The 14,648-nt window shown below is 43.3% G+C and overlaps 1 protein-coding gene and 1 long non-coding RNA gene across 4 annotated transcripts in view; one reads left to right on the forward strand and one right to left on the reverse strand.

The window, feature by feature from the left end:
• The window catches only part of WWTR1 (WW domain containing transcription regulator 1), a 122,675-nt gene that overhangs the window by 81,542 nt on the left and 26,485 nt on the right, over positions 1-14,648 (forward strand). The window lies entirely within an intron of this gene.
• On the reverse strand, positions 476-9,329 carry LOC120372143. The gene is made up of 3 exons (XR_005584744.1): positions 9,124-9,329; positions 3,400-3,534; positions 476-557 (listed from the first exon to the last, which is right to left on the reverse strand). It is a non-coding gene; the product is annotated as an uncharacterized LOC120372143 (long non-coding RNA).

Here is a 14,648-nt window from a genome sequence, read left to right on the forward strand (position 1 = left end):
GCTGTCTGGCAGGCCAGAAGTGTCAGCGAGATGAAGCAGAGTCACGCAGAGAGAACTGGAGCAGAGCTGTGTCCCTGTGGGTCTCAAACCCCCTGCATCCGTGTTGAGACAGTCTTGCCTACTTATTCTTACTCCTGCTGTCATATTTATTCCTCCGTAACATATTTTCTATTGTGCTTTGCCAGACTTCTGAATTCTGCCCTGATCTGCAGTATTTATGGGACCCAGCTAGCTCCACCTTTGCCCGCTAGCCTTTCTACAGAAAGGCTGCCTCATGGAATTCTGTTCAGTGAGAATAATGATGTAATAATACTTACCATACCTTCTTCACAGGTTTTGTAAGGATTAATTCGCCAATATAAATGCATTGATGTGAACATATGTAGTATTACAACTGTGTAAATACTGTCATTCCTGAGAAACTGAATTTCTGTATTCTCACACTCCTTTCATATCTGGATCAAGTTATTTATGTCTTTGTTGCCACTTTCTTCATCAGTTACATGCTATTGTCAACCAGTTAGGAGGGTCACCAGAGGCTGTGGACTCATGTAGACCTAGAGAATTGAGGGAAAGCTATTGGAAGGTGATAAGAAGTGCTGTGGGTATGCAAAGGTGAGGCAGCCTGGTCTAACATGGGGAGGAAACTAGATGGGTTTCCACAGAAATGGGCCTGGTGAAAATTAAGTTCATGGCAGCCTGGAATAATTCCTCACACATTTTTCCTTATCAAATACAAGATTCTGGCATCACAAATAAACAGATTCTACACAAGGAGCTTCAGAAGATGGAATTACAGAGCATACAATATATATTTTTAAGGGATCAATTACTAGCAGGGCAGGTAGTTCTATATGTGCTTCTGCTTGCGCTTGTAGAACATTTTTCAGCTAAGCATCTCAAGTGCTATACACACACTAACTAAGCTTCAAAACACCTTTGAAGGAGGGAAATAATATTAGCCTTATGGCATGGATCAAGAAACTGAGGCACAGAAAAGCGAAGAGCCTGATTTTAAATTCAGTATTGTCTGTGAGAGTTCATCACCTTTGAAAATCAGGCCCTAAGTGACTCATCCAAGGTTACACAGCAAAGCAGGTAGCAGACTCGGGAACAGACTCCAGAACTTCTGACTTTTATATCCACACTAACTCTTAGACCTGGTCTACACTGGATGGGGAGAATCAATCTAAGTTACACAACTTCAGCTACGTGAATAACGTAGCTGAAGTCGACATACTTAGATCTACTCAGCGCGGTGCCTTCACTGCAGTGAGTCGACTGCTGCCGCTCCCCCGTCGACTCCGCCTCCGCCTCTCCTGCCAGTGGAGTACCGGAGTCGAGGGGAGAGCGCTCGGGGGTTGATTTATCGACCCCCGCTGGATCTATCACTGCCTGCCAATCTGGCGGGTAGTATAGACATACCCTCAGTCTTGTACTGTGATCATTAGACCATTCTCCCTCTCTGTATGAAAGAGAGCTGCACTAAACTCTGGAGGAAGAAAGCTTCAGAATTTCACTACGAAGAGAGAGAGCTCTTTCCCTGAGCAAAGGTCTACCAGCAAGTGTGAGCCCAGTGGTATGAGATGTACAGCTTCAGCAGCTTAAATAAATTGTTCTTAGGGAGTTGAAGACATTATATGTTAAAAGGGTAAATTTTAACAGGGAAAGCAGCTTATACTAGCAATGGCTTGTATTACAGAAATTCACTTGTGAACTAAAATATTTGGCCTACCACTACAGTGCTTTGTGGTAACTTAATTTGGGCCTGGTAATAATGTGGTTTATGGTATTTTGCACCTGCTTTAGTGTTTTTAATCAGCCAGGAAGTCCAATCAATAAAAAGTTATAGTAATTCTCTTTAGCAGTAATACAGGCATGAACCAAAGTTTCCATATCCTGCCATGATAAAAGGGGGTGTAACTGTGCTATTGTTGAAGATGATGATAAAATGTCATTGTGGTTACATTATCACTATGGGACTCCAGGGAGAAGGCTACACAAGCGTCCAAGATTTTAAGACCGGCAAGATGTATTTCAGTGATAGCCAACATAATATTTGGTGTTTTGGAATTGTCTGTGTTTAGCCAGACTTAGTTTGCTTAAATCTGGCTAGAAATCTGTAATATTGAGAGGAAGAGTTTGTTATTTCCCCAGTTGGGCTGTATCCATACATCACCAGCACTGAAGAAGTGCTTTCTGTTTCAAATAACTTTTGATTATTGGATATCCTGAAATGTATAGCCAGGAGTCAGATGTGGCTGCAGTGAATAATGTTAGGAGATGTTTATGGTTAATGAAATATGATTTATCTGAGAGGTGGAATCCTTCCTGGAGGACCCTGCATATTACATGGAAATGAGGCTTGTGCCACCCTCTTTCTGGGAAAGCACGTTTTCAGATTATTCAAAATTAAATCCACCGAGACGCAATTTAGGCAGATTTAGTACAGATTAGATGAGAGTAATTTCTTCACATTTTACAGAGAAGCAGCTACAAAGCTGTAGTGACCAACAGGAGTTAACTTCAGTAGCATGAACCTGGAACATTCAAAGAACGATGTGTTCAAAAGACACTAGAATATTTTTCAAAGTCTATTTTTTAATTTAAATGAAAACATGTTTCTGTTTGGATGTAAGCATTCAAGGCTAGCAACCCAAACATTTGAGCATTGTGCCAGTACAAGAGAACCAGAAAGTGGAATTGACTAGTTCATTTTCCTAGAATGAAATGCCAAAAGCAGAGAAACAGAACGAAATGCCAAAAGCAGAGAAACAACAAAAATGAGGAAGAATAAAAAACACTTGTATAATTATTAATTTTTAAGTAAGAGTTGTTATTGGTAACACTGCTAAGGAATTTAAGATATAGTTCTAACCAGCCTCTGCCATTTTAAGACCAGCTGTGCTAAAGAAAAGCTAACACTCCGGGTATTTATTCAGTTATTCTAAAAGATGTCAGACAGTTTTGTGTTAAATTCAGTGTTGATGCTATACTTGCAGATTGTTTTAAACCTGAAGCAATGAAGACAGGAAAGTGTTGCTAAAAGTACAAATCACAGACCCCTCTACATACAGCTGGAACTGTTGAGAAATTTCTACATAGTCACTCTCAGTCCAGAAAGCTGAGTGAAGGTGCTCTGTGTGCAATGGGATAGTGCAACTTTTTTGTTTAATACTTTACAGATTTTTTGGAACGAAATGCACGCTGAACTGAAAAGCAGCATTTTTGCTGACCTTGTTGGAAGGCTAATGCAGTTTCTGGGAAATAAGTAAAACAAGCAGTTCTTTGTTGGCAGGAGCAGAGAGAGAGAGAGAGAAGAAGGGAGAGACTGGTCTTTTTTTCTTCACAATGTCGTGACTAAGTCAAAACTGTAATATGGCTAGATTTTTCTTTTACCTCGGCAGACATATGTTTTTCATCAGACTGTGCTGCGTGACACCTGATGCTGGCGAGTTCATATGAATTAGGCTATGGACTGCCTATAAACAGAGTGGGGGAAAGAAATCCACAGCTGCACCCAGATGCTTGACACTGAAATAAATAAAAGTTGGTACAATCAGTTCGACATATATGACAGAAATAATTTACACCTGCATTATTTGGCTTCTGCTGCTTGCAGATTCTTTTGACCACAAAATGATCTCTGCTTTGTTTATATCCAGCAAAGAACGTTATTTTAAAAGTCTCTCTGCCAATGTCTGAAAATCTAACTTATTTATTAATTGGATAAAGAAAATCACATTGGACCAACTTCAGACCTGGACAAGTGGTTGCAACTCCATTGACTCTAATGAATGTATAGCTACTTACTCCAGGTCTCAGTTTGTCCCATACATTTTGTTCACTTTTATTTGAGCTGGTCAGTTGTATAATAGCTGCCCATTGAGCAGGCTTGCATCATTCTGCAAAGCAAACTTGTTTGTTATAAGAGAGTCAAATTAGAAATGCCACCTTAAACTTGCCTTTTGGAACATGTCAGGGTAGAATACTGTTGCACATTTTATGTTATACAACACCACTGGATTGCCAGATGAATATCACTGGACTAAAACCAGCATTCGTGTTGAATTGTGAGGTTTTTCTTCTTTGTGACGCAAATTCTGTCCTTTTCTGCATAGTAAAACCTTAATATATCCATAAACCATCTACAAAAAATAGTTTGTTCTTAAAGTTCATAGAACAAGAATGCACAGTAGGAAATGAACATAAATAAAAACAAAAACTAATACTGTGACAATGAAATCAAGCAAGTACTACAATAAGTGTTTGTACTATAATATGATTATATCCTAAAGATCAGCCATGTATAGAATATACTTATACTGAAAAGGAGTGATCCAATGCTGGTTGGCATCAGAGGGAGTTTTCCATTGACTTCAGTGGGTGAGATCAGGCCATAAGTGAGAGTGGCATTAAATATATGCAACAAAAGTCGTATTGTAACCTACTTAGTAAAAAAGAGGTCAACTACATGGTTCACATGAGAAAGGAGATAGGAAATCCATAAGAGTTTGGGGTCATTCCAAGAAAAGTTGAATAGTAATCCAAGTTTGATGAAAGACAAGCTGGTGGGCATTTTTTTTCAAAATAAATCTCAGATTTGTAGGTAAACGGGCTGTTTATCCATTGATTAGTATTCCATGAGAACTATGTTTCTGATACTGAATTGCCAGTTTAATGGGACACTGTCAACTTGAAATCTAGCCAACACCAAACAAATGAATTCAAAGTAGTTTCAGCTGCTACACCTGCATTTTCCTTCTTCTTCCCACTCCCCACCAGGGCTGGCTCCAGGGTTTTTGCCGCCCCAAACGGCGGTGGGAGGAAGCTGCCATTGCGATCGGCGGCAGCTCCACCACGCTGCTTTCTTCTTCAGCAGCAATTCAGCGGCAGGTCCTTTCCTCCGAGAGGAACCAAGGGACCCGCCGGTGAATTGCCGCCGAAGAGCCCGACGTGCCGCCCCTTCCTCTTGGCCGCCCCAAGCACCTGCTTGCTGAGCTGGTGCCTGGAGCCGGCCCTGCTCCCCAGCCTCCTAATGTTTCTTTCCCCTGTTGCTCTGTGGATGCCCCATACAAACAATAGGAGAAACTTGGCATTGAAGTAATTTATGCATGAGTGCAAGCAGGGATTTGCCCAAATTGATTTCATTGCAAGATAGGCACCTATTTGACTATACAGGGCAAATCTTGAAACTGACTGTATACCATGTGCTGTAAAATGTCAGAGTAAACAAACTGAAATAATAGAGAGAAATACATTTGTATTCTCTCATCTTTTGATTATAGTAATCTGAGGTTTTGATAAAATAGCACTTAAAAAGATTTTTGGATGGAAATGTGATTTTCATGTTGCTGTTGACCCTTTAAAGGAAACTGCTAAAAAAATGCTTCTCTGGGGAAGCACTTCATTTGTTATAAATGATTGTATAGGGTACGTCTATGCTGCAGTTAGACACCCATAGCTGGCCTATGCCAGCTGACTTGAGCTTGTGGGGCTCAGGCTAAGGGGCTGTTTACTTGCAGTGTAGATATTTGTGCTTGGGCCGGAGCCTGAGCTCTAGGACCCTGTTAGGTGGGAGAGTCCCAGAGCTTGGGCTGCAGCCCAAGCCCAAATGTCCACATTGCAGTTAAGCAGCCCCTTGGCCCGATTCAGCTTGCACGGGCCAGCCCTGGGTTTTTAATTGCATTGTAGACATACCCATAGAGATTTACTTTTGGAAGAGTTAGATGTTGTAGAGACCATATCCGTTGCAATATTTAATTTGTAAATATTTGTAAAGCTGAGAATTAGCTTTGCTGGTATAGATCTGGTAAAAGTATACACTGGGGTTCATCCAGCAGCCCCAAATAAAACGTTTCCTGGGAAAATGAACTTTGACTTTAGCCATAATGAGTTGAGTAATTGTTTAGATTCTTGAAGATCTAAACAATAGTGAAAGTGACAGGGCAAATACATAATATATTGGGGAAAGTCATAGACGTTGCCACAAGTAAAAATAGGAGGCGATTACTTTTCTCCATCATAAGACAAAAGAGAAACTATTCATGATCAATGTGAGCAAACCATCTGATTTTATGGCATACAAAGATGTTTTATATAATAAGGGAAATTGAGACCACCATAAGGCTTTGGATGAAGTGCTCTTTTCATGCCTACTAGAAGATGAATCACTACATCATTTCTGCTGGCTTTTGCCAGCACAGACTTTGGAAGAGAGGCAGAAAGTGCACCAGGATATGTTGAGGCATCAGAAAGCATCCACTACTGTCTCTGCATCAGAGAGGTTGTGTGGGGCCAGCACAGCTCAGAAAATTTGGGTGCTGGCCAGGAAGGAAGTCTGGGTGTATGGGGAATGTACTGATTCAATTTATCCTCTCAGAAGCCCCAACTGGCAGAGTCCTTGGCAGGAATTAAAGCTGCCTTCCTCTGGCAGAAATCCCACCAGCCATAATAGTGGGTGAATCCCACCACAAGGGTCCTCTGAGGTGAGTCTGACTTCAGCATTTGAAATGTAAGGTGGGATTACAGATGTCTCATGTTTTTAACAATGCCCAGCAAGGTTTGTGCAGAATGAAGTTTTAATTTCAGATGCAGGTCTGGAGGTGGTATGAGGTGTTCTCTGAATGGGTGATAACTCTTCAGGTAGAGAGGGTAGTTTCTCCCATTGGCAAGGAGGTAGACTAGGTTTTTCTCCCGTGATTCTGGAGGATGCTTATGTATTGTAAGTGAAATGGTTGTACAAAATCCTTTTGTTTGAGGGGTTCTGATTAAAAACATACTGGAAGCATCCTTATTTTCTCTTGTTTATTCCAGGGAGATATTTGTTTTGATCTGATTTAGATTTCTGATTTGCTAAAGTTCCATAATGAAAAAAAGCTGCATGCTGTGTGTGCAAGTTGCACATACATAAAACCTGAGGAGCTAGATCTCTGAGTTGAGTTCACAAAAGTAAGACACAGCATGTCTCGAACTTATTTATGGGACCTCATTTTGATTGTATTTATGCTAGTGTAAATCAGAGGTAACTCTCATGGAGTTATACTGGCATAAATCTGGTTCAATAAGAATCAGGCCCATATTTGTCTATATATGAACCATTTAAGAATTTGAAGGGAATTTTCTCACCAGGGAAAACTGATTTTCAAGTCATAGGGATGTAATTCCCCATTTTAAATAAGGCCTGGTCTACAGTAGCGGGGGGATCGACCTAAGATATGCAACTTCAGCTACGTGAATAGCATAGCTGAAGTCGAAGTATCTTAGATCTAGTTACCTACTGTCCTCACGGCGCGGGATCGACGTCCGTGGCTCCCCCTGTCGACTCCGCTACCGCCATTCACGTTGGTGGAGTTCCGGAGTTGACAGGAGTGTGTTCGGGGATCGATATATCGCGTCTAGATGAGATGCGATATATCGATCCCCGAGAAATCGATTGCTACCCGCAGATACGGCCAGTAGTGAAGACGTACCCTAAGACTTTGTCCATGAACACTTGCCAACTGATACCCTGGTAAAAAGTGCAGTTAAACAAATGGAAGCTGACATATCTGTTGAGCCTGGGAGCTTAAATTCATAACTTTGCTAGACACTAAAAATCATGATCTGAGGCCTGGTCTGCACTGCACGGTCAGGTCAACATAAGATGTCGTGCATCGACCTAGCTGTGGAAATGTCTTCACTTACATTTGGCTCCCACCAACATAAGTGCCTCTCTATGCCGATTTAGTAACATCACCTCCCCGATCAGCGTAGAGTCACAGTCGATGTAATTAGGTTGATGTGGTATCAGTGGAGGCAGTGCATTGCTTATAGAATCATAGGATCAGAAGGGATCTCGAGAGGTCATCTAGTCCAGTCCCCTGCACTCATCACAGGACTAAGTATTATCTAGACCATCCCTGACAGGTGTTTGTCTAACCTGCTCTTAAAAATCTCCAATGATGGAGATTCTACAACCTCCCTAGGCAATTTACTCCACTGCTTAACTACTCTGACAATCAAGAAGTTTTTCCTAATGTCTAATCTAAACCTCCCTTGCTGTAATTTAAGAGCCTTGCTTCTTGTCCTAGCCTCGGAGGTTAAGAAGAACGATTTTTCTCCCTGCTCCTTGTAACAACGTTTTATGTACTTGAAAACAGTTATCATGTCCCCTCCCAGTCTTCTCTTTTCCAGACTAAGCAAACTCAATTTTTTCAATCTTCCTTCATAGATCATGTTTTCTAGACCTTTAATAATTTTTGTTGCTCTTCTCTGGACTTTCTCCAACTTGTCCACATCTTTCCTGAAATGTGGTGCCCAGAACTGGACACAATACTCCAGTTGAGGCCTAATCAGCATGGAGTAGAGTGGAAGAGTTACTTCTCGTATCTTGCTTACACAGTCCTGCTAATACATCCCAGAATGATGTTTGCTTTTTTTTTTGCAAGTGTTACACTGTTGAAACATATTTAGCTTATGATCCACTGTGACCCCCAGATATTTTTCTGCGATTCCTAGGCAGTCATTTCCCACTTTATATGTGGCAACTGATTGTTCCTTCCTAAGTGGAGTACTTTGCATTTGTCCTTATTGAATTTCATCCTATTTACTTCAGACCATTTCTCCAGTTTGTCCAGATCATTTTGAATTTTAATCTTATCCTCCAAAGCACTTGCAACCCCTCCCAGCTTGGTATCATATGCAGACTTTATAAGTGTACTCTTACGTCGACTGTTACTGACAATACAGTCAATACAAACACAGCTGGTGAGGACGCGCTCTGCCGACACAAGAAGCCAAGTGTGCACATACGCAAGCAATTTAATAACTCTGGTGGCTGCATGCCACTATAAGTTAGGTCGACATAATATTGTAGTATAGACATGGCCTTAATAAAGACACTGGATGTATGGCTTATTATTACAATCTGTAACCCGGTAACCCTCCTTTTTTGTCCTATGACTGCAAAGGTGCCACTTCACCTTGAATGGGCTCTTAGAATATGTGTTAACTACTTATGCTAAACAATCTGCTCCAGCTTGTGACACTCTGAGCATCTTTCCTAGACCTGAAGAAGAGCTCTGTGTACCTTGAAAGCTTGTCTCTTTCATCAACAGAAATTGGTCCAATTACTTTACCCACCTTGTGTCTCTTATATCTTGGGACCAATACGGCTATAGCAACACTGCAAACAACCTTCTATATCTAACATTTTCAATGTGTCTGGTGAGCTATGGCTATGGAAAAACTGTATGCCTGTAGAACTGATAGTTATGCTGATACATAATTATCTCATCCCCATTGCACAAGCAATGTAGGCTGGAAAAACGGACTTGTCCGAAGACTCAAACTGGCCTACAGGAATAGTTCCAGGTGATCCAGAACTTGGAGGCCCTTCTAAAGACCCATCCTAGGAGTGACAGTTCTAGAACAGCACCATTGCTCTGTGGATCCAAGTTCTGCCTGGCAACGACCGATGTCCAGCAGAACTTGGATCCACAGAACCATCTGTGGAGAAGGGCCAGAGAGCACAGGCAGTGGAGTGGTCCTACCTGTTCCTTGTTCCCTGCTGTATTTGCAGGGATGATGGGGGGCATAACACTAGGAGGTTCACCTCCGCAGCATTGTCCTATTCTTCCCCTTCTCTCTTCTCTAGCCCCAGAGAAGCCCATCTGTGGTGCAAAAAGAGAATTGAGATCTGCTGGAGGCAGGAGAGCTGTGGTCTGTAGAATTTCCGGTGTGGACAGCACTGTGTGGGCGGGAGAAGTTCTCCGGCCGACATAGCTTCTGCCACTCGCAGGGGCTGGAGTAGTTAAGCCGACGGGAGCGCTCTCTCCTGTCAGCTTAGAGCTGCTATATTAGAGAGCTCTGCGCTGCTGTAAACTCTCCAGTGTAGCTGTGCCAGTAGACATCCATGACTAACACATTCCATAAGACTGCTACAATGCAGGCTGTCACCCTGCTCTTCCCCCAGAGAATCTGCACAGGCAGGGTGTTTGTCCAGTGATATTTTCATAGCCTTTTTCTGCTGCAGCATTTTACATTTGTCCCATACTTTTAAAAGATTTGCACTTAAGAAGAATCTAATATATTGTGATTTTCCTCAAGAGATCAGTGATGCTGCAGAGTTTTAAACACATGCTTACATACATATGCAAAGTTAAGTGCTTGCATAACTTTTTGCAGTATTACCCCAGTTTTACATGATGTAACTCATTAGGCTTCAGCGGAGTTACTCCTGATTTACATAAGAAGACAAACAGACCCTCTCTGTGTCTTAGGCCTTGTCTACACTACACAGTTTTGTCGACAAAACAGTGGAAGCATACACACTGCAATGCTCCTTCTGCTGGCAAAACTCTCCTGCTTTGCCAACAAAATAAAGCCACCTTGATGAGAGGTATAGAGCTTTTTGCAGCAAAGTTGTATCAACAAAGTGTCAGTGTAGACACCGCATTTGGTTATGTCGTTGTAAGTGGTCTCCAGGAGATGTTCCACTATGCCACATCCTGGACGCTCTGGTCAGCAGTTCAGACTCCACTGTCCTGCACTCAGGTACACAGGCATCCGCCCCTCCCACTTGGAAGACTCGGAGTTTTTTAAATTCCACTTCTTGTTTGCTCTGTGTGGAAAGCTCACATCACATCTTTCCAGCTGACCATGACGGCTCCACGCAGCAAATGCTCTCCCACTTGGAGCACACCTGAGTTGTTGGGTCTGCTGGGTCTGTGGGGAGAGGAGGCTGTGCAGTCCCAGCTATGCTCCGGCCATAGGAACTTCGATACCTATGGACAGGTTTCCCATGGCTTGTTGGATAAGGGTTACAACCAGGACATGCAGCAGTGCCATGCGAAGATAAAGGAGCTGAGGCAGGCATACGAGAAGGCACGGGAGGCCAACTGTGCTCTGGTGCTCTGCCAAAGACCTACCGCTTCTATAAGGAGCTGTATGCCATTCTTGGCGGCAACCCCACCTTCATGAGCCCCATTGATACTTCATTGGGGCTGGAGGCAGCAGACAGTGGACTCAACCCCGAGGATGGAGTCATGGACGAGGAGGTCGAGTTGGAGGATGATGTGGAGCATGCAGCAGGGTCTAGCCAGTCCCAGCAGTCCGTCTCTGGCGTGCATGATGCAGGAGAGGAGAGCCCTGGTGAGTGATCTTTTTGAGTTGATGCTGCTCGTTTATATGAGGTAGAGCTGTCCTTTGCTCTGTATATTCTAGAAGTGGGTGAAGGGATAGAAATGTACAAGACTAGATGTGTTTCTGTGTGCTCCACATTTCGCTGTGCGGCTGAGCAGAGTGTTACTGCACACCGAGATTTCATGGGAATCTTCCAGAGAGATCTCTAGGAAACTGTCCGGGAGGTACTCACCAATCCTCTGCTGGAGGTTCCTTGGCAGAGCTGGTTTGTTCCTTCCCCCATTGTAGGAAACGTTCCCCTGCCAATCAGCAATCACTTGTGCAGGGACCAAAGCGGCACACAGGCAAGCAGCATAGGGACCAGATCTGAAGCTGCACATGTGCAGGAGATGCATCCTTGCTAATGCTCAGGAGTGAGATATCTGCTTCAATGACCCTGCCTGTGGAAAATGGTGGCAGAATTTACAATATTGTCCCTAGTCACCTGCAGTGATCCCCTTAAAAAAGACCTAGACGCTTTGCCCCATCTTGAGCACCGAACCCCCCCACTCCTCCCCAGCCGAACTCACGGTGTTTAGGGTGTTTGCCGAGATGCGTGCTTGCCAAGGGGACAGTGAGAAAGTGATTTGTATGTAAAAAGAGGTGTATTTTATTATAATGATTCAGTGTGTGAACTTACAATCATGTTTCTTATGCTTTTGTAGATGTGATCTTCAGGGGAACCCTCTACACACCGATGGAACACCTCTTCCAGATAAGGAAATGACAAAAGGAGGAGCAAAGAGGACATGTTCCGAGAAGTACTCCAATCCTCAGAGTCCGAAAAAAAAGAACACAGGGAGTGGAGAGAGACCCTTAAGGAAAAATTTAAAATAGAAAGGCAGGACAGAAAGAAGAGTGAGGAGCACATTGTAAAGGGTCATGAGTGGATGATAAAAGTGATGGAGGAGCAAACAGAGATGTTGAACTCCCTAATCATGCTCCAGGTAGTACTCGCTTCCCCCTGCAGCTGATACAGAACTGCTTTCCATGCCCTACCCAAACTCCTCCCACACATTCCTTGCAACTTCCCGGAACGGCTCAGTATGCCATTCACTCCACCCCTTCAGTCAGCTTCCAAAATGATAATTGGACTTACACCCAGCTGTGAGAGCCTACACTGCCCTGCACTCTTATCTCTCTTCCCACCAAACTTTTTGTATGCGTTGTTAATTGATATTAAATAAAAACAAACTTTCTGAAGATAACCAATCTTTATTGGTCTCCTACAGGTAGTGGTTGCTGCTGGGAGTAATACATAGTAGCAATGTGATCATTTGCTGACTACAAATTCTGGGCAGGAATCATCACAGTTTTCATGCAAGGCAGCAAGCTAACAAAAGCATGGCAGAGTACTGTACAGAAAGAGAGATTACTGGTGCTCATTGTCAAAATGTCGCCTCAAAGCCTCTCTGATTCAGATAGCTCCCTGTTGTGCCCTTCTAATAGCCCTGGTACCTGGCTGCTCAAATTCAGCAGCCAGGCGATCCACCTCCACACTCCGCCCTAGGGGAAACTTTTCACCCTTAGCCTCACAAATATTATGGAGCACGCAGCAGGCTTCTATGACCACAGGAACATTTTCCTTATTTAGGTCTAACCTGCCATCAAGGCAGCACCAGAATGCTTTTAATCTGCCAGAGGTATATTCTACAGTCATTCTGCACCTGTTCAGCCTATTGTTGAAGCATTTCTTGCTGTTGTCCAGGTTCCCCATATAAGGCTTCACGAGCCATGGGAGTAAGGGGTGTGCTGGGTCTCTCAGGATCACTATGGACATTTCAACATCCCCCCACTGGAATCTTCTGGTCTGGAAAGAAAGTTCCTGCTTGGAGCTTTCTATACGTGCTAGTGATCCTGAAGATGCATTTGTCATGCACCTTCCTGGACCACCCTGCGTTGATGTCAATGAAACACCCCTGGTTATTCTGCAGTACCATAGAGAAGTATCCCTTTGTACTGATATACTCCATCACAAGATGGTCTGGGACCAAAATTGGATTACGTCTCCCACCTATTGCCCCACTGCAGCTAGGGTTTCCCATTGCCGCAAAGCCATCCACTATTTCCTGCACATAGCCAAGAATCACGGTCTTTCATAGTCCATGTGATTAATGGACCTGCACACTTGTGTTAACACAGCCCCAATAGTTGACTTCCTGACTCCAAACTGATTTGTGACTGACTGGTAGCAGTCTGGAGTCGTCAGCTTCCACACAGTGATCGCCATGTGCTTCTTCACCAAGAAGGCAGCTCTCATTTTGGTGTCCTTGAGCCGCAGTACTGGGGCGAGTTCTGCACAAGAAGGTGGCTTTCCACATCAGAAAGTTCTGCAGCCACTGCTTGTCATCCCAGACCTGCATAACGATGCCACCACTTGGTGCTTGTTTCCCCAGCCCAGAACTAATGTTCCACTGTGTTCTGCTGCTCCCTGAATGCCAAAAGTAATCTGATGTCATTTCTTTCCATTGCACACAGCAAGTCAGGCAACTCTGTTTCCTGTTCAGATTGGGTGTTCATGATCTACTGCATGACCATCTGTGACATGTTCAGAACAGCGACCACAACAGTAGAGAGCAGTTCAGGATTCATCCTTTCAGACAGAGATGGCTGGCATGCAGTAAACAGGAGCCATTGAAAAATGCCATAAAATGCAGTCGAAAGCCCATGGAATCCTGGGACAGAAAAACCTGCATCGTAGGAAATTGAGCCTGCGTCCATGATGCACTGCGATCCACTCCACCATCCCACAACTCCTAGCTGCAGAAGGTGGCGAGTAGCACAGTGGGATAGCTACCCACAGTGCACTGATCTCACTGTTGATGCTAGAGCACCAGCTGTTGACACCCACAAGTGATGTAATTAAACCAGTTTCTGATTGTCTGTGTAACTTGAGTCAACAAAACTGTATAGTGTTGACAAGGCCTCAGAAACCTAGTTTGAGTAGTGCTTGCTGTTTTGCAATAGTCCCTGTTGCTCATTCTGTCTTTATTGTTATCTACAGTACTGCAAGACCAGATACTCTGAAGGTCAGACATCCACATAATATAAACTCATCCTGGTCTGCAGACAGGAAGAGAAACCAGTTAAAATTTTGGCTTTCTTTGTGATAGGAGCAACAATGAGAAAAAGATAAGAGATAAAAATCCCTGTTTCTTTGGAAGGAAAAACTTCTTTAACATTTTCCGTATAAGACGGTGTTTTGAGATTAGGGGTGTTCTTGTTTGGAGAGGGAAGCTTGTCTATTTGGGTTATTCCTTACTTACGGGACTGGCAATGGAACAGTGCAGAGAAGGTCAATAAACTTTTAAGGAAATTTGTGGCTGCCAACCATTATCCAATCTGGATTCAGATAATGCATGTGGAGAACTTTATTGTTAGTTGTTATTATTTTGGTTCGTTGGTTGGCTTTTTGTTTTGTTTTTGTGGGGACAGGGGAAATTAAGTGCACTGTTTTAGTGCTCATGTAAAGTATTGGATTGACA

The sequence above is a fragment of the Mauremys reevesii genome, linkage group 9, assembly GCF_016161935.1.
Source record: "Mauremys reevesii isolate NIE-2019 linkage group 9, ASM1616193v1, whole genome shotgun sequence".
Taxonomy (NCBI): Eukaryota; Metazoa; Chordata; order Testudines; family Geoemydidae; genus Mauremys; species Mauremys reevesii.